The 26557-nt window shown below is 36.0% G+C and overlaps 1 protein-coding gene across 15 annotated transcripts in view; it reads left to right on the top strand.

The window, feature by feature from the left end:
* The window catches only part of ESRRG (estrogen related receptor gamma), a 546637-nt gene that overhangs the window by 196569 nt on the left and 323511 nt on the right, over window positions 1–26557 (top strand). The gene's annotated exons all lie outside the window — the stretch shown is intronic.

Below are 26557 nucleotides of genomic sequence, written 5' to 3' on the forward strand. Positions count from 1 at the left end.
TTGAACTTTGCTAGTTTAATTTATGCATTTTTTCTTTTATGTTGTATTTTAGGGATTTTTCCTGTGGCTCACTTCAGAATAACTCAGCTTCAATTAATATTTTTTTATCTGTAGTTCAATTGTTTTAAGGTAGGAAGAAAGCATATGAAAAGGCAATAATTATCCCAGTGTGTGTTCAATAATAATGGATCAGCAATCTTTTTATCTTTACAAAATAGTTACAGTTGTCTTTTATTGAATACTTTTACCATAAACAAGAGAATATTTTGAGAATTCCAATTTTCTCTTGTTTGTAGATTCATACCTCATTTTCCTTAATAAATATACTTTCTCACCGTGTTTAGTTTTTTACTGTCATATGATTATAAATCAGTATGTAAAACATCTCTTAAAAAGGAGAGAGTGAATGATGTTCATGTTACAAATGTAAATACTAAACTTAGGAGCATTTACCTAATTAAAGTCAAGTAAAAAATTAATAAGTGTGTTAGAAAATTATGAATGCAGTTTTGGACCTACATTTCGGCGAAGCTAATAGAACCTTTCTTAGTAGAAATCTCTGGGTGGCTGCCTTAATGATTGCATCAAGTCCCTTATCCTCTCTGAGCTTTATGTTCCTCATCTGTAAGATAAATGCTAGATGAAATAATCTCCATTGTATCTTTTGGCACTAGTGTATCAATCCTCTAAATATTAATGGGTGCTCCCAAAGTATTTAAGGTACCTAAAAATAATTTATACTGTTAAAGTAGTTCAATTTTATTTACAATAGTTATAAACAAATATACATCCTGTTTATACAAAGTCATTTCAGATTAATAGGTATCTATATAGGTCACAAATTTGGAATATATGAAATCTTAATTAATGATGTTTTTCTCTAGTTTATTGGTTCCACCAAGACATTTCACTAGTTTAAATGTGATATAAATATACCTTATTTGGAAAAGAGCACCGGGAGATGGGGATAGATTTAGAGAATGGAAGATTTCTGCTAAACTCTCCTACTTTGGAAAGAGGATGGCATTGGGATTGAAGTCATCTTGGAGGGTAACCATTTGTTGTTCAGAAAATTCCAAGACAGTACCTCCATTTACTCCCTAGTGATGTAGTCACAAAAGGAACAGAAAAAAGAAGAGAAACAAAAACAACAAAATAGGCATCCTGTCTTTGCTCTGCTTTGTTTGCATTAATGCAGCAGCAGAGCAGCTGGTATCTTTTTTTAAAGTCTTTTTTTTTTTTTTTTCCTGATGGCCTTTTTTCCCCTGAAGAGTAAGCTAACCAGATTTTTACTTTATAAACTGGGACAGCCTAGCAGGGGATGAGAATTTCCATGAACCATCTTCTGGGGATAATAATATCAGTAATCAGAGACTGTCATGGCAATTGCCCAGAGAGATGAATTGCAGTGGACAGGAAATCAACTCTGCTTTGTTTTTTTGTTCTCTTGAGAGTGAGTTCAGTGCTCCCTAACCATGTACCCAAAAAAGTTGAGCGTGAGTGCAACCCCCTGTAAACTCGTGAACTCCAAGTTATTTAGAGACAAAGACAGATGGCAAAGCAGATTTGCTAAAGAATTACATAAATGGACTGCGTTCCAGAGGCTGTGTTCACCTATTCGCCTTAGAACTAAACTATCTGTGCAGAAGCCAAAATTGTTGGTTGAAATCCACTTTCACTTCACATGTAGTCTGTGGCCTCTATGTTAACATAGCACTTTTTTGCACATCCATACAGTAGTAATTTAATTATTTCTTTATTCAAAAATATATTCCACACCCTGTTTCGTCCCAGGCACTATGCTATGTAATGAGAAATATAAGGATAAATGAGATGAGCAAATCTAAAATTTACATGAAAGATTAAAGATCTCTTAGCACTTTATCCATACTTTTGTAAACTTATAATCTGAAAATTAGTTCATTTGACAGCCTCTTTTGAACATTTCAGACAGACAAGAGACCAGTAGTACAGAAAAAAAGTGCAGAGAAAGTTAAATTGTGAAAAGTTAATATTTATTAAAGGTGGTACCAAAAAAATTAATGAGGAAAGGACAGATTGTGTTTTATGTAGCTTTCTGAAAATGCTTACTGCATGGAGAAGAATAAAACTGGATCACTGCCTAATACCTCTTACAAAGACAATTTCCAGATATATTATAGAGGTAAATGTGGAAAGTGAAACTATAAAAATAATAGAAGAAAATGCAGGAAAATATCTTTATGATCTAGGGATTGAAAAGGTTTTTAAAACCTCAAAAGCATAAATTAAGGCAAAAACATTGATTATCTTACTTATATAAAATTTAAGGATTTATGGTCAACAAAGAACACCATAAACAAAATTGATACTTAGTAGAACAAAATATGTTCCTTACAGTGTCTAATACTGATGAGGGATTATATTTATTTATTTATTTTATTTATTTATTTTTTTTAAAATTTCAAATTCTTATTCTTTTTATTTTATTTTATTTTTTTAAATTTAATTTAATTTAATTTTATTTTTTTTAATTTTATTTTGTCGATATACATTGTGGCTGATTATTGCTCCCCATCACCAAAACCTCCCTCCCTTCTCCCTCCCCCCTCCCCCCCAACAATGTCCTTTCTGTTTGCTTATCGTATCAACTTCAAATAATTGTAGTTGTTATATCTTCTCCCCCCCCCCCGGTTTGTGTGTGTGTGTGTGTGTGTGTGTGTGTGTGTGTGTGTGTGTGTGTATCTGTGTGTGTGTGTGAATTTATATATTAATTTTTAGCTCCCACCAATAAGTGAGAACATGTGGTATTTTATATTTAGACTATAAAAGAACTCCCACAAATTAAGAGTAGAAAGAGAGGAATAGCAATTGAAAAGATAGGCAAAGGATGTGATCAGGCACTTTACAGGAGAAAAATCCCAATGGACTAAGAGACATAGTAGTGCTCAAACTTACTAACAATAAAAGAAATACAAATTCCAACAACATGAATTAGATAGGCAAAAATTAGAAATTGGCATTGCATAAGGCCATTGTATTAGTCCATTTTTGTTGCTTATAACAAAATATCTGAAACTGGGTGATTTACAAAGAAAAATGAAATTTATTGCTTACAGTTTCTGAGGCTGGGAAGTAAAAAATACATCTGGTGGTGGTGACAGTGACCCAGGGATTTCACGTTGCAATGTGGTGAAAGCAGAGAGAGCAGAGAGAGAGAGACATACTCTCTTCTTTTAAAGCCCTCAGAACCACGCCCTGACCACCATTTTTAATCCATTCACTACTGCATGGTCCTACAGTCTAATCACCTCTTCAAGGCTCCACCTTTCAATTACCCTAATCGGAATTCCCACTCTCTTAACAGTCACAGTGGGGGCTAGGTTTATAATACATAATACTTGGGGGACACAATTCAAGCTTCAATGAGTTTTGGGGGGACATAATTCAATCCACTACAGCTGTGTTGGCAAAAAAGTGGAAATCTGAGACTCCTCACGCATGGTGTGGAACTGTAGACTGTTGCAGCCAGTACACGTGTACTGTATGACCCACAGTTTTATTCCTTTTCACACTGTCCATCATTACAGGCTTGTATATGCAGTGGTGTTTTTTGCAGTTATATCTGTGGAGGCAAGGAGCTGGAGTATCCAGCACTGGAACAGTGGATAGATAAAGCGTGGTGGGGAAACATTTGGAGTACTGCACAGCAATTAGAAGCAGTGGTCTAGGTATGTGCATAGCAATGAGAATGAATCTGCAGAACACAGTGCTGAATGAAAAGAGTTAGGAAATCAATGAATTATATAACACAATACTATTTATATGCATTAGAAACATACACACACAAAATAAACAATGCATACTTTGCAAGAATACTTAACGTATATGAATGAGAATGCTTGTAGCTTTGTGGTAGGAGCATGAAAATACAAACAGAAAACATGAGATGAGTCTTGCTCAGACCAGCAATGATGATGGTACAGGTGGCAGGTAAGAGATGATCCCTATCCATAAGGAGGTTGTAGTATAATAAGTGAGATAGATGCATAAATAATTATAATGAAACCAAGTAAGTACAATTATTGGAATCTGAACCGAGTATTGAGATGTATTACTTTTCTACCAGATTAAGGTTTCCATTGAGACAATTCAGTTTTGTGGTATTATTGTTGCTTACACTTTTATATGTCATAGATCACTCACATACACACACACATGTGTGCACACGTTAGTGGAGAGGACTTCACATCTGACAACATATTAATATCACTTGGGAAGACCCGGAAAGCACTTTCCTTCATCATTGACAGTATGAGTTTATTTTTGTTCAGTATTACTCTATTGAAATATACAGAGGCTTAGCCTAGGTGCATATTGTTTCATATTGAGCATTTAACTTGACTGCGGGTAGCTCAGTGGATTGCAGCGTTATGACATGGTGCTGGTTAAATCTGCTTCAGATCAGTTATCTTGTAGATGAAAAATTGGTTCTATGACTTCCATGAATAGTATCACCCATGGCCAACCATCTCACAATTTACAAAACCATACGATGCAAGCGTGCAAGTGCCTTGGCACTGATCGGTCACCCTGAAAAAAACAAAAGGTGATGGAGATGGTACTATCTTTTAAAACAATAAGTAAAAAGTAGGTTTCCTTTTTATGTATCTTTCTCTACCTCCCTGGAAATATATATTTCTAGACACATTGACTTGTCTCTAATATAAATGGAGATTATAGTGGGAATTTCTGACATTATAACAGGCTTGCGGGGGATTCTTGTTTTGGAACATAGGGCATTTTGAAACCTTCAAAATATTCCCCAGGCAGCCCCATGTATTTTCGACAAATGTGGATCAGTAATGAAGGATGGCTCATAACTTTGTTTATTTATTGCATAAAACTTTTAAAAATGTTAGTAGTAGTTACCTTTTAAGTAGATCTACAGGGTCTCTTCAAACAATTTAGTTACTGGGTGGAGCCCATGGAGTTAAAAAAAAATCTTATCAAAAAATAACATTTTGATTTCTGTGTGGGATAATCTGAGATTACACTATTCCAGGGAATGTATACCATTATTTTTCTTTTCACATCTTAAAGCTTCCCTTATTTCTTCTATTCCTTTATCTTTGTCAACTTAGAAGGGCATCTTCTGGTGATTACATTGGTCATAATACTGAAGGTCCAGGTTTAAGAAAAATCTAGGGTGCACTGTAATTCTGCTTTTTCATTTTTTGCCTGATATCCATTCTAGAAGATGGCATTTCTCTCTAACAGTGGCTGTTTCTGCATCAAAAATACTTTCCTTTTGCAAGTAGAGTGCCTATGTATGATAGAGAGAGTGTAGATGGATGAAACCACTTTGGAAAACTAGGGAATATCTACTAGTGCTAAACACACGCATGGCCTACGGCCCAGCAATCCCACCTCCAGGCACATATGCATATCAAAAGACATGTAGAAAATACCTCCATAACATTATATTTATGACAACAAAAAACTGGAAAGTACTTAAATGTCCATCAACATGAGAATGAAAAAATAAATGAGTATAAATACAGTATCCATATAAAGATATACTATATAACAATGAAGATAAAGCATTAGTGCTGTATGCAACAAGGATGGCTGTCATAAATATAATATCAGGGAGAAGAAGCTAGACATATAAAACATGCGTTCTGAATGGTTCCATTTATATAAAGTTCAAAAACAGATCAAAGTCATCTGAGATATTAGAAGTTAGCATAATGCTTACTTTTGGGTAAGAAGTTAGAGATGGTATCTGGAGAGGTCTGAGGGGATTCTGGGTGCTGGTGATGTGTTACGTGTGGTTTGGGTCATGGATGAAAAGTGTGTTTACTTTGGGATAATTAATCAATCTGCATATGTATGATCTGTGTACTTTTCTGTATAATATTTACTTCAATTAAAAAAAAGTTTATTGAAATGTAAAAGATAAAAGCCAAACAGTATATTGTTCAGAGTTATATATGAAGGGTCTTCCCCAAGTTCACGAAAAACATGAATAAAGATAATACAAATTTTTCCGTGAACTTTTTGAAGACCCTTGTACATTACGTGGTAAAACTCTAAAGGACTACAAGAGAATGGAGTACCTGTAAAATCAAGTTGCTGATGACCAAGCAAGAAAAGGCACACAGAGGACATCTAAGGGACTAGGGAGGGTGTTCCAGTTTTAAGTTAGGTTAGGGTACACTGGTATTTATTATATTATTCTTTAATCTTTACATACATGTTTTATGTTTTATATTTTGTGTGTATGTGCTGTGGATTGAATGACTCCCCAAAGCTCACTGAAAGTTAATCCCCACTGTGACAGTGGTGAGGGGGTAGGGAATCCTATTACAGGAATCGAAAGGTGGGAAGGTGAGGCCTTTAGAAGAGGTGATTAATTTTTTTTTTTTTTTTTTGAGTCTGGCCAGTAAGGGGATCCGAACCCTTGGCCTTGGTGTTACCAGTACCATGCTCTCCTAAGTGAGCTAACCAGCCAGCCCCCAAGAGGGGATTAGATAGTGAGAAGCATGCCCTCCACTGATGGTTTAATGGTGGTCATGGTTGTGGTTATAATGGCTTTATAAGGAAGGTGAGAAGCTTAGGTTTCTCTTGCACAGCCATTTTGCCATATAATACCCTGCATTGCTATCGAGGCACCACCAAAAAGGGCCTCACCAGATATATTCCCTGGAATTTGGACTTCCCAGCCTCTGAATCTGTAAGAAATAAATTCTGTTTCTTTATAAATTACCCAGTTTCAGGTATTCAGTTATAAGCAACAGAAATTGACTTACACAGTATGATACACTCATTTTACAATTAAAAATTTTTTTACCTGAGGTTTGATTCTGTATAAAAGGAGTAAGCATAATCCACCTCGTGTGAAGTCAGTGGGAGACAGACTTCAACTATAAAACCTGGACAGAATTCATGGAGTCATATGCAAAGATTCTGAAAGGCAGATCAAAATTGGAAATATCCCTAAACTGGTGGTGAGCTTACCATCCCTCCCTTTCTGGTAGCTTCTGTCTGATCTCATTGTAGTCAAAACCCAGCGTGGGCACCAGAGCTCAGACAGAGAGAGCTCCAAGAGAAGTCCTCTAGTTTGGTTTGAGAAGTGCTAAAGGCAGAGAGAAGTCCTTTTCCATCCCTCCCTCCCTTCCTTTGCTTTCTTTCTTTCTTTTTCTTCCTTCCTTCCTTCCTTCCTTCCTTCCTTCCTTCCTTCCTTCCTTCCTTCCTTCCTTCCTTCCTTCCTTCCTTCCTCCCTTCCTCCCTCCCTCCCTCCCTCCCTTCCTTTTCTTTCTTCCTTCTTTCTTCCTTTCTTTTTTCTTTCTTTTCCTAACTTCCTCCCTACCCCTTCTCTCTCTCTTTCTTTTGTTTTTCTTTCTCTAGTTTCTTTTCTTTCTTCACTTCCTTGCACCCAAGCAGTTCCATGGCTGTGATGGCAACAGGTACCTACAATGGCCAAACACTTGAGAGAGGGGGTCTTCTTCTCACCTGTGGAGCTGTGTTCCCAAAAGGGTGGAGCACGTCTACATTGCTTTTTGGTCTCTCTCTCTGTTCTTGCACTACATGGAAGCAACATGGGCATATGTGTCTCAGTAGAATAACTGAAGCCCCAAATTTCTGAGTGGAGGGCTGAAAAGGAGAACTCAAGGACATAGAAAATACCAGGGATAATGCATTGGGTTAAGAGCTTGGGAAAGTGATCCAAAAATGATGTTTATGCTCCAGAGCTCACCCCTGGAGTGAGGATCTGATACTAATTAGCATATCAAAAATTCCGAGAATTAACAGATACACCACTGCCTGTGTGCATACTGGCCACTGGGTGGCAGACAGACAGGCGATATCTGAAATCACTGCAAACTCTTTAAAAACTAACCTAACATTGGAACCATAATCCTCAAAAGGCCAGTTAAAACTGTGGGCTGCAAATCACCAGTTTGATAGCTTGCTACAACAAAAATAACACATACTCCAATGGATGTAAACAAGAAACATAGTCTCATAAAGTAATATTAAAAATGTCAAAAATACCACCCAAAATTACTTGCCACATGAAGAACCAGGAAAATCTCAATCTACATGGAAAAGACAATCAACAGACACTAATGCTGAGATAATAGAAATATTGACATTATCTGACAAAGTTTTTGTAGAAGCTATTATAAAAAATGCTCCAAGCAATCACAAACACTCTTGAAACAAAGTTAACATGAAAATCTCAGCAAAGAAATATAAATATAAAGGAAATATAAAAGATAATATGAAAGTATAGAAGGAAATGTAAAGAAAAATCAAATAGAAAATTTGAAGAATACAACAATTCCAGATAAAAATCTTACCAGATCAGCTTGATAGCAAAATGGAAATAAAAGAGGAGAGTCAGTAAGCCTGAAAATAGATCAATATAAATTATCCAACTTGATAAACAGTGATTTATCTTTTTATTTTGATAAAAAATATTGGAGGTAAAATAAATGGAACCTCAGTCTTGTGGGACAGTGTAAAAAGGCTCTTAACTTTTGTGTCATGGGAGTTCTAGAAAGAGAGGAGAGTGTGGGGCTAAAACACACGAAGAAATAATGGCCCAAAACTTCCCACACTGGGGAAAGAAAATAACCAATAGATTCAAGAAATTTAATGAAAACCAAACTGTATAAATCCAAATAAATTCATGTTCAGACACATCATAATCAAAATGCTACAAAAAGAAAAAGAAAAAGTCTCGAAAGAAGCAAGAGATAAATTATGCATTCTCTATAGAGGAACAGCAATTTAAATGAATATGGATTGCTCATAAAAACCATAGTAGGCAGAAGGAAGTGACTACATTTTAAGGTTCTGAAAAGAGCTTCCAACCCAGAATTTTGTATAGTATCCAGCAAAAATAGTACTCAGAAATGAAGGTTCATTGCAGCATTATTCATAACAACCAAGATATGGAAACAACCTAAATGTCTATCAACAGACAAATGGATAAAGAAAATCTGGTGTGTATATACACAGTAGAATATTATTCAGCCTTAATAAAGGAGATCCTGTTATTTTCCATAATGTGGATGAACCTGGAAGACATTATGCTAAGTCAAATAAGCTAGACACAGAAAGAAAAATATTGCATGACCTCACTTATATATGGAATAAAAAAAAAAGAGAGCTCGAATACACAGAGAGAATTAAATAGTGGTTACCACAGTCAGGGGGTGGGGAGGGGAGATGGAAATGGGGAGATGTAGGTCAAAGGATATAAAATAGCAGATATGTAGGGTGTACAAATTTAGAGATCTAAAAATTGTATTAGGGATTTAACTTAAATAAATAGATTTTTACTGCTCTTGTCACAAGAAAAGTAACTAGGTGAAATGATAGATATATTAATCTGCTTCAGTATACTAACCATTTTACTATCTATATGCAGGCCACAACATCATGTTGTAAACCTCAAATATACACAGTAAAATTTATTTTAAAAAAAAGTGAAAGGAAGCACTAATTAAAAGGAAGCTGGAGCAGCTATACCAATGAAAGAAAATAGACTTCAGAGCCAAAAACAAACAAACAAAAAACAAGCAGTAATATCAGGAATAAAGAGGGACATTACATAATGGGAAAGGGGTCAGTTCACCAAGAAGATGTAACAATTATAAACGTATGTACACTCAAAATACATGAAGCAAAAACTAAGAGAATAGAGCAGGAATAGACAAATTCACAATTATAGTTGGAGACTTCAACATTCCTCTTTCTGTAGTAGATAAAACTAATAGACAGAAAATCATCATGATTCTAGAAGAACTGAGGAATAACCATCAACCAATTAGATCTGATTGATATTTTTAGAGCACTCCACCCAATAATAGCAGAATACAGATACTTTTCAAGGAAACATGGGACATTCATCAAGATAGACCATATCCTGGGTCATAAAACCAATTTTAAAATTATAAATGAATTGAAATAAAATGTTCTCTGACCATAAAGAATTAATGTATAAATTAATAATAGAAAGATAATAGGAAAATATCCAAACTTGAATAATAGACAATGCATTTCTAAGTAATCCATGGTCAAAGAGGAGGTCCCAAGGGAAATTAGAAAATATTTTGAACAGAATGAAAATGAAAATGAAACATATAAAAATATGTGTAATACAGCTGAAACGTTGCTCACAGGGAAAATTTGTAGCATTGTGTGCTTATATTTGAAAAGAAGAAAGATCTTCAATGAATACTCTGTTTCTGCCTTAATAAACGAGAAGATAAAAATAAACCCAAAGCAGCAGAATGAAGAGTATAGTAATAAAGATAGGAGTAGAAATTAATAAAATTTTAAATAGAAAAATCAATAAAACTGAAGCTCATTCTTTTAAAAAAATCAATAAAACTGATAAACTTTTGGCAAGATAGACTAAGAAAAAAGGAAAATATACAAATTATCAATATCAGGAATAAATAGGGGACATCACTACAGATCCTACAACCATTAAGAGGATAATGAGAGAATGTTATGAACAAGTCGATGCACAGGAATTTGATAACTTAAACGGAATGGACACATTTCTTGAAAACCATGAACATTAAAAGTCACCCAAGATAACATAAGTTACCTAACATCTATTGAAAATATTGAATTCTTGTTAAAATCCTTCTGCAAAAGAAATCTCCAGGCCCAGATGGTTTCACTGGTGTGTTCGATCAAACAATTAAAGAAGAAATAATGCCCATTCTATAAAATCGCCTTCAGAATATAGGTGAAGATGGAACACTTCTCAACACATTTTATGAGGCTAGAAGAGTGACCCTGGCTTCCAAAGAGTAACCAGACAAAAATCAGACGAAGATAGAAAAAAAAAAAAAAAACAAAACTACAAACCAGTATCCCTCATGACCATAAATACAAAAATTTTCATTAAAATACTGTATTAGCAAATCAAAAATCTCAAGATATGAAAAGAATAAATAATTACAAAGTGGAGTTTATATTGGGATTGCAAGGCTGGTTCAATATTAGTAGCCTAAAGAATAAAAAACACAGGTTCATGTCAATTGATGCAGAAAAAATGTTTGCCAAACTTTAATATCTACTCATGATAAAAATTCCCTGCAAATAGAGGGAAGCTTCTTGAACCTGATAAAGTCCATCTACTGAGTACCTGCAGCTAAAAGCTACATGCTTTTCTCCTAAGATCAGTAACAAAGCAAGGATGTCCACTTACAAAACTCCTATTCAACATCATACTAGAAGTCTTCGCTAGTAAAAGGTGTTAAAAATAAGTCAGTTTCCAAATAAAGAAACAAAATTGTTTTTTTATGCAGACAACATGATTGTCTTTGTAGCAAATCCCAAGAATATTACAAAAAAGTGTCTAGAGATAATGAGCAAATTTAGCAGATTCACAGAATGTGAAGTCAACATACAAAAGCCACTGCATTTCTATGTAGCAGCAATGCATAATTGAATACTGAACATTACAAGTTAAAATATGTGTGTCTGTATATACATATATATATATATATATATGTTTACAATAGCTCCAAAAATGAAATGCGTAGATATGTCTAACAAAATATTTACAGGATCTGTATGCTGAAAACTATAAATACTGATGTAAGAAATCATAGATGACCTAAATTAATTGAGAGTTACACCATGTTCATGAATCAGAAGACTCAACAAAGTAAAGATGTTGATTCTCCCCAATTTGACTGATAGATTTAATGAAATATCAATAAAATTCCCAGCAGGATTTTTTTTGTAGACATAGACAAACTGATTCTAAAGTTTTTATGAAAAGGAAAAGGAACTAGCATAGTGATGATGATTTTAAAAAAGAATTAACTTAGAGGAATCATACTTCCTGATTTTGAGACTTACAGTATAGCTACACTAATCAATACAATGTGGTATCAGCAAAGGAGCAGACAATTATTAATGGATTGCAACAGAGAATCCAGAAGTAAACTCACCCAAATGTGGCTTTTGATAATGGTGCGAAAGCATTTCCGTCCTTTCAGCAAATAGTATTGGAACAACTGGACATCAATATGCCAAAAAAAGAAAAGAAAAGAAAAGAAAAGCCTTGGCCTAAGTCTCATGCTTTATACAAAAATTAACTCAAAAATTAAAAATTGATCAAAGATCTAAAAGTAAAACATGAAAATGTAAAACGTTTAAAAGAAAATATAGGAGAAAATCATGATCTAGGATTAGACAAGCTCTTAGATGTAACTCTTAGATGTAACACCAAAAGTATAATGCATAAAAGAAAAAAATGATAAATTGGTCTTCATCAGAATTTAAATCTTTTGTTCTCCCACTATTAAGGAAGTCCCACACCAGGAGAAAATATTTGCAAAACACATGCCTGGAAAACTCTTAAAACTGAGCAGTCAGAAAACAACCCAACTTAAAAATGGGCAGAAGGCTTGAGTAGACACTTCACCAAAGAGAATATATGAAATGGGTACAAACATACAAAAATATGTTTAACATTATTGGTTATTAGAAAAATGCCCGTTAAAACCTCGATGAAATCTACTATACATCTACTAGAATAGCTGATTTTCACAAGTGTGGCAGTACCGAGTGCTTGTAAGGACATGGAGCAACTGGAGCTTGCATACCTTGCAGGTATAATGCAAAATGATGCAGTCACTCAAAAAATGATTTGGCAGTTTTTTATAAACATGCACCTACCATATGATGTAGAAATCCCACTCCTGAGTATTTACCTTAGAGAAATAAAAAACATGATAACACAAAAACCTATACATGAATGGATATAGAAGCTCTATTTGTAATTGCCCCAAACTGGAAACAAACAGTCCAGATGTTCTTCAAGTGTGGTTGGATAGACAAACTATGGTTCATCTGTAAAATGGAACACTACTTGGCAATAAAAAGGAATATACCACCGAGGCACACAACAATTTGGATAAATCTCCATGTTGAACAAAAAAGGTGCATACTAGATGATTACATTTATATGACATTCACAAAAAGATATATTGTAGTGGAGACAGATCAGTGGTTGCCAGGAGTTGGGGTGGGAGGCAATTTGACTATAAAGGGGGGATTGCCAGAGGGAGTTTTGTGGGGAATAGAATGGTTCTGTATCCTGATTCTTGTGGTAATTACATGAATCTACTTATGCAGTAAAATTCATAGGATTGTACACCAAAACAAATATTGATTTTATGCTGTTACAATTTAGAGAATACAATTATAATTTTTTACACTAAAAAGAAGAAAATTCCTGCCATCATAGAAATTGCAGTATAGTTGGGTAGGTGGGCGGGGAGAGGACAGAAAATAAATAAAATAAATAGCTCAAACAAACAGAATTGGAGTTGGACTTACAAAGCATGCTAATAGAGGTACTTAGGACCATTTTTTTTTAAACAAATTTAAGATTGATTTGCTTATTGATTTTTTTGTAGTGAAATAGTCACTTCTAAATTAGCAGGGACCCATAAAGCTATTTTATTTTAAGTAGTTAAACATCCCCTATGCAAATTTGTTTTGCTGTTCATTTACTTAGAGAAACCCTTCTTTGTATATATGTAAAGGCAAATTTCTGCTCAAGCTATAAAAATTATTGTAAACTTAAAATAATGATATTTGAATCAATGTTCTGACTATGGCAGAGAATGTGGCTGTGCATAAAAATGAAAGGTTAGAAAAATATTATTGAAGCAATAGGGGAGTTCTTTGGAAAAATGCTTTGAATTAAATTATTCTGTCTCCCTTTCAATCAGTTTGTGTGTGCGCATACAGTCCTTACCAAATGTTGGACAGGTGATTTTGGCCTGTGCCTCAGTTTCCCCCCATGCTTAATGTAAGTGTAGTTATTCCGGCAGCCGATGTATTTCCTGAGACCATTTCAGCATGCATATGGCATGCATTTTGAGGCACAAGGCTTAAAGCCCCTTTGAAGAACGCCAATATTGCAAAGTTTCATTATTTTATTTCTTAAAACCAAATTTATCTCTTCCTTATTTTAGAGTTTGAACATTGATGAGGAAAATGACAGAATCTTGTAATTAGGGAAATTTAAAATATTTAAAGTTAGAAAAATGTCTATGTGGCGGAAAAGAAGGGAGAGAAATTACTTTATACTCTCTTTTTAAGTTGGAAAACCCACATCGAAGAATGGAGGGAAATTTAATCACAGATGCCAGAGTTTGAAGGCTGGAAGAAAAAACATGTGTAGGAAGAAATATGAGCATACTTCAAGCCCCTTTGAAAGATAAAGATATCATGAAATATAGATATCTCTACTACATTGGAAAGCAAGTATATATGATTTTAAAATGGTTGTCCTAGGAAAGCTTAAAACAGACCATCAGTAGAAACTAATATGTGTGCTTGTTGTCTTCCCCCTAAAAAAATACATATTTCAATATTAATAAGTTATACATATTTAAATAATAAGAGCATTCTCTAAAACGGGCCATTGTATTGTTATGTGGTGCAACATACATATCATATTGTATGTGAACACAAACTACCGCCACTTACTACACTGTCCAATAAAACGTGTGTATGTGTGTACAAATCGTCCCCAACTTTTTTTTTTTTTTTTTTTTTTGTCTTTTTCGTGACCGGCACTCAGCTAGTGAGTGCACCGGCCATTCCTATATAGGATCCCAACCCGCGGCGGGAGCCTCGCTGCACTCCCAGCGCCGCACTCTCCCGAGTGCGCCACGGGCTCGGCCCAAATTGTCCCCAACTTAAGATGGTTTGGCTTACGATTTTTTGACTTTACAGTGGTGCAGAAATGACTTACATTCAGTAGAAAGCATACTTCAGATTTTGAATTTTGATCTGCTTCTGGGCTGGTGATACATGGTGCGATACTTTCTTGTGATATGCTGGGCAGGCAGCGAGCCACAGCTCCCAGTCAGGCGCGGGATCACGAGGGTACCAATACTCTACAGTGTACCATGTTGCCAGATGATTTTGCCCAACTGTAGGCTGATGTAAGTGTTCTGAGTATGGCAGGCTAGGTTATTAAAGCTATGATGTTTATTAAGTTAGGTTATTAAATGCATTTTCAACTTGTGATTTGTCATTATAATGAGTTTATCTGGATGTAACCCCATCGAAAGTCAAGGAACATCTATACATAGCTTGTATGGAGGACTGTTTAATAAGTATGTTTATTACTTGATAGCATGTTTTACAATATTACTTTTCAGAAAAGTGAAAGAGGTGACATTCACTGATGTTAAACAGTATGTTCACCATGTTTGCATGTACTGAGCAAGAACTAATGGCAATAGAATTTCTGTGTTAACACAAATATCTGGGCGGCTTATTTCAAGCATAGTTTGTAATTGTACATTCTAAAGATAAACTGAGGACTCTGCAAAATGTCATGTCTTCTTTTGGATAGCCTTTTCTTACATTTTTATTGGCACTAACATAAAGCGTAAGACTCTGGAACTTGTACAATATGGGGGAAAAGTATGTTATGTTAGGTGTGGATATAAAAGATGCTAATATGGTCTAATGTAGGGACTCAGCACATAGAAAATGCAAAGAAAACTTTAGCTCTGACATCTGAAAATGATTGCCACGGTGAGAAACATTTCCAGTGTCACCAAGGAAATTCAATACTTTTCTTTCCTTTTCAACATTATTAGTCAAATGGGAAGAGTAAAATCCTGAAAATCAAATGTTCTGTTGGATTATATTTTTAATGTACATTGGAATTTTGTATTGCTGCAACTGCTAAAGCAATTGCACCATACTTGCTTTTTAAGTGAACTCTGATTTTCTTTTTCCTTTTAAATTGTAGCAAAGTTTTCAAAGACAAAAATGAACAGAGGCCAGCAGTCCCACGCGTGCTGAGAAGCCAGGTAGGAAGCTTAGCTGCTTCTCAGTACTGCATACTTTGTAAATGTGTTACTGAAACCCTTAAGGTAAGACTTAAAAAAAAAAAAAAAAAATTGGACAGTTGTCAAGGATGGTTGATTTTTAAGGCTTAACTACCTGAGCAATGTTCATTTAAAATAACATATGAGTCTCAGTCAAAATGATGGAAGCCGAGCAAACGGCCGCTTTGTCCTTCCCTTTCAAGAAGTTCTGAGGTGCTGCAGAATCTGTGAGCACAAAATTTCTCTGGTTAGTGCTCTTTATTCCCTTCTGGTAAAAATGTTTTTTTCTGCATAGCTTTAAAAAAATTCAAGCCTATTGGAAACATTCGTATAAGAAACTTTCCTAGTCAGAGAGTCTGACTTTTTTTTCTCTTTTCATCAAAATACAGATCCACCGAGAAAGTATATAGGGTAGAAGTTATTATTTTCCTTTGAGAATCAGATTGTTCTGTCAGTGGAATAAAGGCCTTTCCAGGTTAGTTCCTGTTGTGCTGAGAGCTGGGATTCATTAAACTCTGTAGTGGTGGAATCTGGAAGTCGGGAGCCCTTATCCCAGATCAGCTGTGCGCTGCAGGGTTGAATAGTGTGGTCCTGCATTCCAGCCATGGCTGACCTTCCCAGACAACTCGGTGTTCTCCTATGGTGCTGGCCTCTAAGCAGTGTCCCTTAGGTGGACAGCTCCTGATGCTTCCTGCTTAGCTTGGTCCAGTCACTCCACCCCAACTACCAACACCCAAAATGTGGAAAGATCACAGTATTCGTGAGAAATGCCTGGGTGTCTCTTACTCTGCTTTCTTAGCCCACTCTTGCTTTTTGAATGAAAATTTTCAGGTACAATTTTTTTTTTCTGGATTATTTTAATTCTTTCATTTTCTTAATCCTTTATTTTGGGCTATTGTGGCAGCACTACGCAGAAGCCTAGAATCCCGAGAAAGACAATCAAGATCCATAAAGATAACCCTAATCCAAAAGCAGACATTTTTAAATGGCTCATATAAATGTTTTCAGTGTGTTCCAAAACAGTTCTGACCTCCTTATAGGTAATTTTGTTAACAGGACTGGGCTTTGGTTGCTTTTTACTGACTTGTTGATTGAGGGACAAGCTGCCTCCTAGGAAATTGTGATCACAAGCTATAAAAGCAGACTGTAAATATGTCAAATGCATGAGTAGGGATTGGGAAACTTGATTTGTCCTGTGAGCCAATCTGGATTAAAGATCGGTGCCACTTGAAATTACTATCCTCAGAGAAGTCGTTAACATCCCCCAAAATAGTTTGTATGTAGGTGTATGCATGCATATGTTATATATTTGTAATTTCATCCCCATCCTTCCTCTCCAGCTTTATGATTATAGATTTTATGACCCCTGACCCCCTCCTTCTCTGTCCTTAACAGTCTGTAACTCAGAGAGGATCAGGAAAGCTGGAATGTCCCAAATGCTATTTTATTAAATTAAAGAGAAATAAATTATTTCTTTAAGAAGTCGAAAGAAATGACATGAGTGTGATAAAATGATTTAGAAGAAAACATTCAAGAATGTAGCTTTGGTAGTGCTAGATGTAGGCCCAGCAGAGACCGAGAGAGCAGAAGAGGAGATGCCTAAGTGGCAGGGTGGGTGTGGGAGTGTGCCCCCGAAAGTTCTGCAGAAAGGTGATGTCTAAGCTCAGACTTAAAGGACATATTAGAATTAGCCAGATGAAAGAGAGCAGGTAGGATAAGAAGTGTTGTACTCAAAGGGAAGATAAAAGAACAAAGCCCATGACTGAGAAAGAGATATTAAATGTTTTTATTCATTTTTAACTCACAACAGTATCTAATTCTCAAAAGAATGTAGGAAAATAGTTGAAATGTGGCAGAAAGTGGGAATAAAAGGTTTGACTACACTTCTGCCTGATTCTTAATTTATCCACTGGTTTGATATTTAATTACTCTCTGAGAAGACAGTGATTGTCTCTAAGCAACTAGGTATGAGATCTACCTGAGCGGTGTGAGATTTTCCATAGGAACATAGTAAAATTTTGAAGGGAAGAAAATCTTAGGGTAAAATAAAATTTATTTCATTTGAATGTTGTTTTATTTCATTGTGAGTTTAAGGAAGAAAATAAAACCTTTTTTAAAAAATGCCATACTTTCTTCCTTTTCTAAATTTAGCTTTTATTCTGTATTGCGCTATTCTCTCATATATCAGTGGTTCCAAAAGTGTGGTCCTGGGAGCAGTACCATCAGCATTATCTGAGAACTAGTTAGAAAAGTGAATCCTCAAGCCCCATCCCAGACCCATCCCAAATCAGAAACTCTGGGCAATGAGCCCACAATCCCTTGAGGTGACTCTGATGCAGACAAAAGTTTGAGGACCACTGGTCTATACTACTTGCGTTTTCTGTATGAGACACTAATATTGTCTTCTCATTCATTACATTAATTTTGTGTGTATATGTTGTTTCAATAACTAACTTAAACTTCTTATGGACAATTATCCTCCTATCTTTGTTTTAATAGCTCTATTGAGATACAGCTGGGACACAATAAAGTGCACACTGAAACTTTGATCAGTTTCACATACATATACACCCATGCAGCCATCACCATAATCAACATAATGAACAGGCATCTCACCCCAAAAGTTTTCTTGTGCTTCCCTCTGACCTCTCAATACCCCCTTCCCCCATCAGTGCAGCCACTTATCTGTTTTCTGTCTCTATGGATAAACTTGTATTTTCTATAGTTTCATGTAAGCAGAATGGTACAGTATATACTGTTTTTCATCTGGTTTATTTCACTCAGCATAATTATTTTAGCATTTATTCATATTGTTGCATGTATTAATAGTTTTATTTTAATACTGAACACTATTTGATTGTATGGATATAGCACAATGTGTTTATTCAGTAAGTTGTCCATGGACTTTTGTGTTTCCAGTTTGGGCTGTTAAAAAATGAAGCTGTTACGAACATTTGCGTACAGGTCTATGTGTGGACATAGGCGTCATTTCTCTTTGGTAAAAACCCAGGAGTGCATCGAATGTTAAGTGTATGTTTATCTTTTCAAGAAACTGCCAAACTGTTTTCCAAAGTAGTTGTACCATTTTATATTCCCAGCAACAGTGTATGAGAGTTCCATTTGCTCTAAATCCTTAGTGTATTCAGGCTTTTAAGTTGTTTTCATTCTGATAGTTGTGTAGTAGTATCTCATTGTGGTTTTAATTTGCATTTCCCTAATGACTAATGATGTTAAGCGTCTTTTCAGGGGTTCATTTGTCATTCATATATCGTCTTTTATTAAAGTGTCAGTTCAGATATGATGTTGATGGGTGGGAGGGGGAAGAAGGAGGAGGGAAAGAGGAGTCGGTAAGGGGACATGAAAATCAACTACATTGTATATGGATAAATTAAAATTAAAAAGCAAATAAATAAATAAATAAAATATTCAGTACCAAAATAAATAAATAAATAAAAATGAACAGGACATGGTTAGATCTTGTTTATTTGTCCTATAAAAATAAAAAAATAAAAACAAAGTGTATGTTTAAATCTTCTGCCCACTTTTGTATTAGGTTTTTTGTTTTCTTTTTGTTGAGTTTATATAATTCTTTCTGTATTCTAGAAACAAACCTTTCATTAAATTTTATGATTTTGCAATATATTCTGCCAGTGTTGGCTTGTCTTTTCATTCTCTTAACAGTGTCTTTCAAAGAGCATAAGTTTTAAATTTTTATGAAGCTTAATTTATTGATTTGATCTTTTATGGATTGTGCTTTTGATATTGTACTTAGAAGAAAATATTTTGACTAAACCAGGTCACAAAAGTTTTCTCCTATGTGTATTTTTTTGTGAGAAATATATAGTTGAGTTTTATTTTTTTATCCAATCTAACAATGTCTACTTTTCAATTGGGATATTTAGACCACTTACATTTAATGTGGTTATCGATATGATTAGGTTTAAGGCTAATCATCTTGCTATTTCTTTGCTATTTGTCTCATTTGTTTTTTGTTTCCTTTCTCCTCTTTTTAAAAAAAGTTTATTTATATTTACCTTCTTTGGGATTAATTGGATAATTCTTATGATTTTATTTTATCACCTTCGTTGGCTTATTAGCTATAACTCTTTGCTTTGTTGTGGTGGTGGTGACTTTAGGATTTATAATATGCATCTCTTGCTTATCACAGACTACATTCAAAGGGTGTTATACCACTTCATTTATAGCTTGAGACTTACAGTAGTATACCTCCACATTTTCTCCTTTGATCTTTGTGCTATATATTGTTGTCATATGTGTTACTCTTACGTATATTATAAACCCCACACTACATTGTTAATATTATTTTTTGTTTAAAACAGTAAATTATCTTTTTAAAAGATGCAAATAATAAGAAAAAATTATATTAACCCATGTAGTTATCTTTTCCAGTGTTCTTCATTCCTTTGTGAAAATTCAGATTTCCATCTGGTATCATTTTCTTTCTGTCTCAAGGACTTTCTTTAACATTTTTATGCTGCAAGTATGCTTTGATGAATTATATCAGTGGTTTTGGACAACTTCATTATGATGTAGTTTTCTTTATGTTTCTTATTTTGGGATTCATGAAGCTTTGCTCTGTACACTTAAAACTGTCCCTTGCCTAACCATTTGGAACATATCAAATATAGTTATAATAATTGTTTAAATGTCCCTGTCTAATAATTCTAACATCTGAGTCAGTTTGGGGTCCGTTTCAATTTACATATTTTTCTCTCCTCACTTTGGATTATATGTTCCTGCTTCTTCTGAATGCCCGGTAACTTCTGATTGGATGCCAGACATTGTGATTTTTACTTTCTTGTATGCTGGATATTTTGTATGTCTGCTAATATTCTTGAGCTTTGTCCTGGAAATAGTTTAGTTTTTTAGGATCTTACTTTTAAGATTTGGTAGGTGGTCTGGAGCAGGGCTTGGTCTAGAACCCTATTCTCCACTATTGAGTTGAGAACCTTCTGTGTTTTCTGCCCAATGCCCCATGAGTAGTGAGGTTTTTCCAGTCTGGGTGATGGGAGAAGGCACTATTCCTAGCCTTGGGCACTGATACCTCTAATCTTTGGCAGTGTTATTCCTCAGCCTTATATGCATGCGCTGATTAGTGTTCAGCTGCATACTTGAAGAGGACCGTCTACAAATCTCCATAGTTTTCTGTTTGTGCAGCTCTACCTTCTCTAGCATTCTGTCCTACAAACTCTAGGTGCCTTGATCTCCTGAGCCTTTCAGCTTTGTCCCCTAAGCTCAAGGAGTCTGCTGGACTCTGCCTGACTTTGTCTTCTTGCATCTCGGGCCTGGAGCCTCTCTCGAGGGAGTAGGCTTAGACGTCCTAGGACTTACCTCATTTGTTTCTCCTCTCTCAGACATCACTGCCTCTCCTTACCTCATCCTAGTGTCTTACAAATTGTTCTGTATATTTTTTGTGTGTGCTTTGATTATTTTAGGTGGGAGGGTAAATCTGGCCTCTGTTACTCCATCTTGGTTAAATGTGGAACCTACTGGTCCTATTTTATTTTGATCTTACCTATTGGAGCTTCTCACACAGTGCTGGAGGTAATAACACATGTTCACATTTACTAAGTGCTAACTCTTAACCAGGTACTTTTCTAAACATTGTACATGGACTAGTTTATTTGATCCTCACAACAACTTCAGGAGATAAACATTGTCTGTATTTTACAGATGCAAACACTGGCTCAAAGTTCCAATGCCAGTAAGTGTCAGAGCAAATATATCAGCCCAGGTTGCCTGAACCATCCCTTAACCTTGCTTCACAAAACTGCTGTCTCACACAAGAAGCTCACCATGCAAAGTCACCTTGAGAATGGGTTGCTGCTTGTGACATTTGTTGAGTGTCTCCTATGTGATGTGATCAGTGCCATGATTCAAACCTCAGCTCTACCAGGTAGGCAAATCACTAAATTGCCCTAGGCCTCAGTTTCCTCATTTGTAAACAGGGAATGATCATTGCTACAAGAGAGTTCTTGTGAAAATGAAACAAAATACCAATGTAAAAAACCTGGAATAGTGTTTGGCCCCTTTACTGAAACCTTGCTACTCAAATGAAAGGTGTAGCTGTGCTGACATTTGTGAGTCACTCACTAACGATCAGAAAATAAAGCTTGTTGTGCAATTCTCATGAAGACATGCAACTGCATTTAATTATTTTATTTGCAATGTATAGTGGTTTAGTTTCCAGAGAGTTTTCATACCCATGTTCTTATTTCATCTTTACACTCATGCTTAAAGAAAGAGCTATTTTCTCCTTATTTTACAAATGTAAAAACCGATACTCCGAGGGATTAGAAGATTTATTTGGTCAAGACCCCAAGAGTAGCAGGTGTCAGAGCTAACGTTGCTACTCGGGCTTTCTGACTTATTCTAGTTCTCTTTATAGTATGGACAGATATTGTCACCAAAATATGAAAAAATTTTTTGACAAAGTTAATGAACTTTTAAGTGGGTGTATTTATGTTCTGTATAATTAAAGCCCAAATAAGGAGTATTTTTCCAATAAATGGGCATGTGTTTTGGTGAATGGATCCTTATGTTGCTAAGAATGAAGGGATGAGTTTTTCTACTCTGACTTTGTGGAAAATTAGCATCTGGACTAGACTTAGTTTTCAGAATGCCCTGTGACTCTGGCATGATCCCTAGAGATGATGAGGTACACAGAGTTGCAGAATTAGATTTTTCTTTCTCCTTCTAGACTTTTATATTGTGTGCATTTTTAAAGAATACTTCTAATGTTTATTTTTAAATGTGATACTATGTGGGTGATATTGGTGCCTTTCTTTTTATGTGTCTAGAATTTAAACCTGCAGGCTATAGGAGTGTTGAAGTGAAATTGGCCCTAGACATTTAATAAATTCTAAGCAGAGAGGCATAAATCAGCAAAGGGTATTTTTTAGAGGTTTTTTTTCACCCCAAAGGGTGGTTAAGGGAGAACAGGGAAGAAAAGTCTTTAGAGAATTGTTTTCTATCAGCTCAGAAAATAGAGGAAAGCATTGAGCAAGGCCCAGCGCTGGTTAGCAGATTGTCACTTTTAGGTTTGATGTTCCAGGGTTTAATTGTCTTTCATGTGAACAATAGCAGACGCTCTCTGGTGTGCTATGCAAGCGTGATAAAAGGGGGTCGTTCTTGCATAGCAATGCCTTTTTTTATTATTAGCGTAAAAAATTAGCAAGCTGGAAGTCGTTAGAAGGAGTTCCACTGGCATTAATTGTAATGCAGCCTGAATTTGTTTGCAGACCAGTGCAGCAAGACAATAGCAGGGAGAAAAAAGAGCAATATTAATAGCCTTCTACTTATTGTATCATTTTAGTGGGCCTTAATAAGGTGTCTGCTGTCAACTGGAATTTATTAAAAAAAAAAAAAAAAGACATAGTAATTGATGTATTGCAGTAAGTATGGATGAGGGCTCAACTTGATTAATGTATGAGTTGGCTTTTTAAGGCATTTTAAAAAGGCTTCTTAACTGGGTCTTAAGAGACTGGCACAAGCCCACTGTAAACTACCTCTTTGCAGTTGGAAAATAGCCTGACAGCTGCTGATGTCTCTTGTGGGTTTTTCCCTTTTTTCCCTCTTCTTGATCAGAGAAAACTGAAGTAATATACTCCTCGTCAATAATTGCAGTGCTTAAAAATCTTATAAAGGGATTTTGAGCCTTCTCTCCAGAGATAACTTTCCAAAGGTTAAATTAGTTTTACTTGTGTGTGCTTCAAATATCACCACTTTCAATAAGGAGTGGATTGGGTTTTTAAATAAGATGCTATTTTGTGGGTTGCTTGAACATGGACTGTTTTTGACATAAACTATTTTGATGTCAGAGATAGACTTGGTCCAACAGCAATTTCATGTCAAGTTGAGTTTTTTCACTCTCATATGGCTTGTGTTCTTTACAAAGTGTGTGTGCGTGTGCACGTGTGATATATGAAGAAAGAGACAAAGTCAGGCAGATCGATTAAGCAACTGGTAATATCTGTATGGAGAACGTAAAGAGCATGCTTCCCAGGAAATTTCCTTCACATCAGTTTGAGATCCATTCATTCATTTCTTCTTTCACACATGACACTGTGTATCAACTCTATATTTTCTTTTCGTAGAAAGTTCTTTATAGGAAACAAAGCAACTGAGTTATAATCCCATGGGAGATGGGAAAAAAGGAGAAAATTGAAATTCTTTGCCTCTTTGGTATCCATAGGTGTCAACACAATGCCCCAGGTAGTAGGTCACCTCTTTTGATAATAACAAAAGAAAGACATTTGAAGAATTCCAAGCTGGCTGAAGCTATCAGGCTATCACTGTGCAGCCTTGAAGAAATCACCTCATCATTATTCAGCACAGCCGCCTTCACTTGAGTCGTGATAAAACCCATGAACATGAGAGGAAGAAGCAATGATGGCAAGAGTGGAGGAAAAACACACACTCTGCACTGTTCTTTGCTCAGCTGGGTCTCGGGGTCAGCAGCTGTCATGGGGCATGTTCTGCAGGTGCATCAGCAGCAGCATCTGTGCAGCTGGGCTTATCTGGCTGGTTCATGGGAGTTTGGACTTGTTTGTGAGTGGGCGAGTGGGCAGGCAGGGGCAGCTGACAGGGTGGGTGCAGTGCAGGTGTGTCGCGGAACGGACTCTCCCTTCCTTGTGTCACGTATGCAGACTCGTTGCTGCCTTGGCGGTATCATCTGCACCTTGAGTTAGAAAAGCATTTTGTTCTCCACCTCATCTGGCCGCAGGTCCTAACTCACCCTTTAAATTTGTACAGTTTTCTTAATCTTTCAGAGTTTGACTTTTCTCATCTGTAAAACAGAGAAATAAGGGTTCCCTCCAGAGATTTTTCTAAGAGTTAAGTGAGATAATTCACAGAAAGCACTTATCCCAGTGTCTGGTACCGAGTAAGCATTCAAGTCAACTATCATAATATCAACAGCAACTTTAAACTAAAGACAGGGTTGCTGTTTGTTGTTTCTTAGGTGTTGTTGCCAGAAACATGGCTTAGTACTTAAGCTCTGTTTTGTTTGAGACAACCTTAATGGGAGTGTTTTTTATCTCAGAGTATTGAATTCAAGTGTCATATCAGTTGTGCATGGGTCCGAAGTCATTTTGAAAAGAAGTATGCTACCTTTTTCTCTTCTGGGTGGAAATACATACAGGACAAATTTTTCCAATGTAAAGCCTGATATTGATCCATAGAGCTTAAAGCCTAACCTGATAGACTCTCCAGCCAGAAGCCTTCTGTTGGTCCACAGGTATTTTCAGAGGACAGAGCACTTCTAGAGGACTGAGCAATGTGACTGGCCACTTGTGGTATCCATCAGCCAAGACTGTCAGACAGCCACAGGTAGCTCCCTTGGTTCATAAAGACATTATCATTTCCACAATGTGCACTGTTCCTCATGCCCTGAGACGTGGAAGTGGGAAAGGTGAGTACCCTTAGACTGGATAGTCGATTAAATTACATTTCAACAAAATTTACCCAGTTCCCATTTGTGCTCAGATTTGTGCATACATTTGGGTACCTTCAAGGTATTTGTTAGATGTTCTAAGATGTACAAGATGGATAAGATAACTCCCTAATGTTCAAGAAGATTACAGTCTAATAAGAAAGACATACAGGGAGCCTTATGGCAGCTGCAGTAGTAGCCAGCTGAGCCCAACCCCAGTAATTGATGGCTCCGTGTCTAGGCTTATCCTCTATATCAGGATTATCAGCGTGTTTCAGATTTAATAGAAGGCATACATGTTCTAGAAGGTATAAACAAACTTTTAAAAATGTGTTGTGGTAAAAAAAAAAATAAAGCGTATATATATATCTCCAATGGAGAGATAGGCCGTTGAATCATTTCGTCAAGAAGTTATGATAAAGTGCTTGAAAAGTAGGAAAGATGAAATAAAGAGATAGAAGCTAGAGATAATGCTCAAAGCAACTCACTGGAAGTTTCGAGGAACAAATGCTTCATTGGGACTTGGGGGATAAGGAATGGTATCTTGCAGGACCAGCCAATTTAGCTGGTCTTTGAAAGAGAAGTGGAATGTGATGGGTGAATATGTTGAGCATGGGGGACGGGGAAGATGAGTGTATGTGTGTGTGTAGAGGGGCATGTAGGGCTCTGGGACCACATGAACAAAGACAAGGAAGTGCAAGAAAAATGGAAGAGCTAGAGTGGGGGTGAGTGTGGGAACCGAGTGTGGTTGCTAAACAGAATACTAAGCTGAAAACAAAATAGGCAAGATCTCACATATTATTCAGAGGAGCTGGGACTTCACTATTTATTGTGTAGGAACTTGTACCATTGGACATTTTTGGAGTTGAGAGTTACATGATACACACTGCATATCTGGAGGGTTACTGGCAGCATGTGAAGGGAGGTTGATAAAGGCATAGTGTTAGCTCTGAAAATTAAGCCTAGACTTGGAGGGCTTGTCATTTCCTTTTGCCAGTTCAGCCAGTTGGCCTGTATACGCTGCTCCACCAAAGAGGTATGGCATCACTTTTAGCTTGATTCAGTTCTTTATCATAGTACATGACTGTCAGGGTGTAAGCATTTTTGATATGTGTTTGTGGCCTTGAATAAGATATAGTGTACTACAAAATTTGTGAACTGATTGCAAAGGGCAGGGGTTCTAATAGGCTAAGATATTGCAGGCTGAAAGCACTTC

Source organism: Cynocephalus volans, chromosome 11 (genome assembly GCF_027409185.1).
Source record: "Cynocephalus volans isolate mCynVol1 chromosome 11, mCynVol1.pri, whole genome shotgun sequence".
NCBI classification, from domain to species: Eukaryota; Metazoa; Chordata; class Mammalia; order Dermoptera; family Cynocephalidae; genus Cynocephalus; species Cynocephalus volans.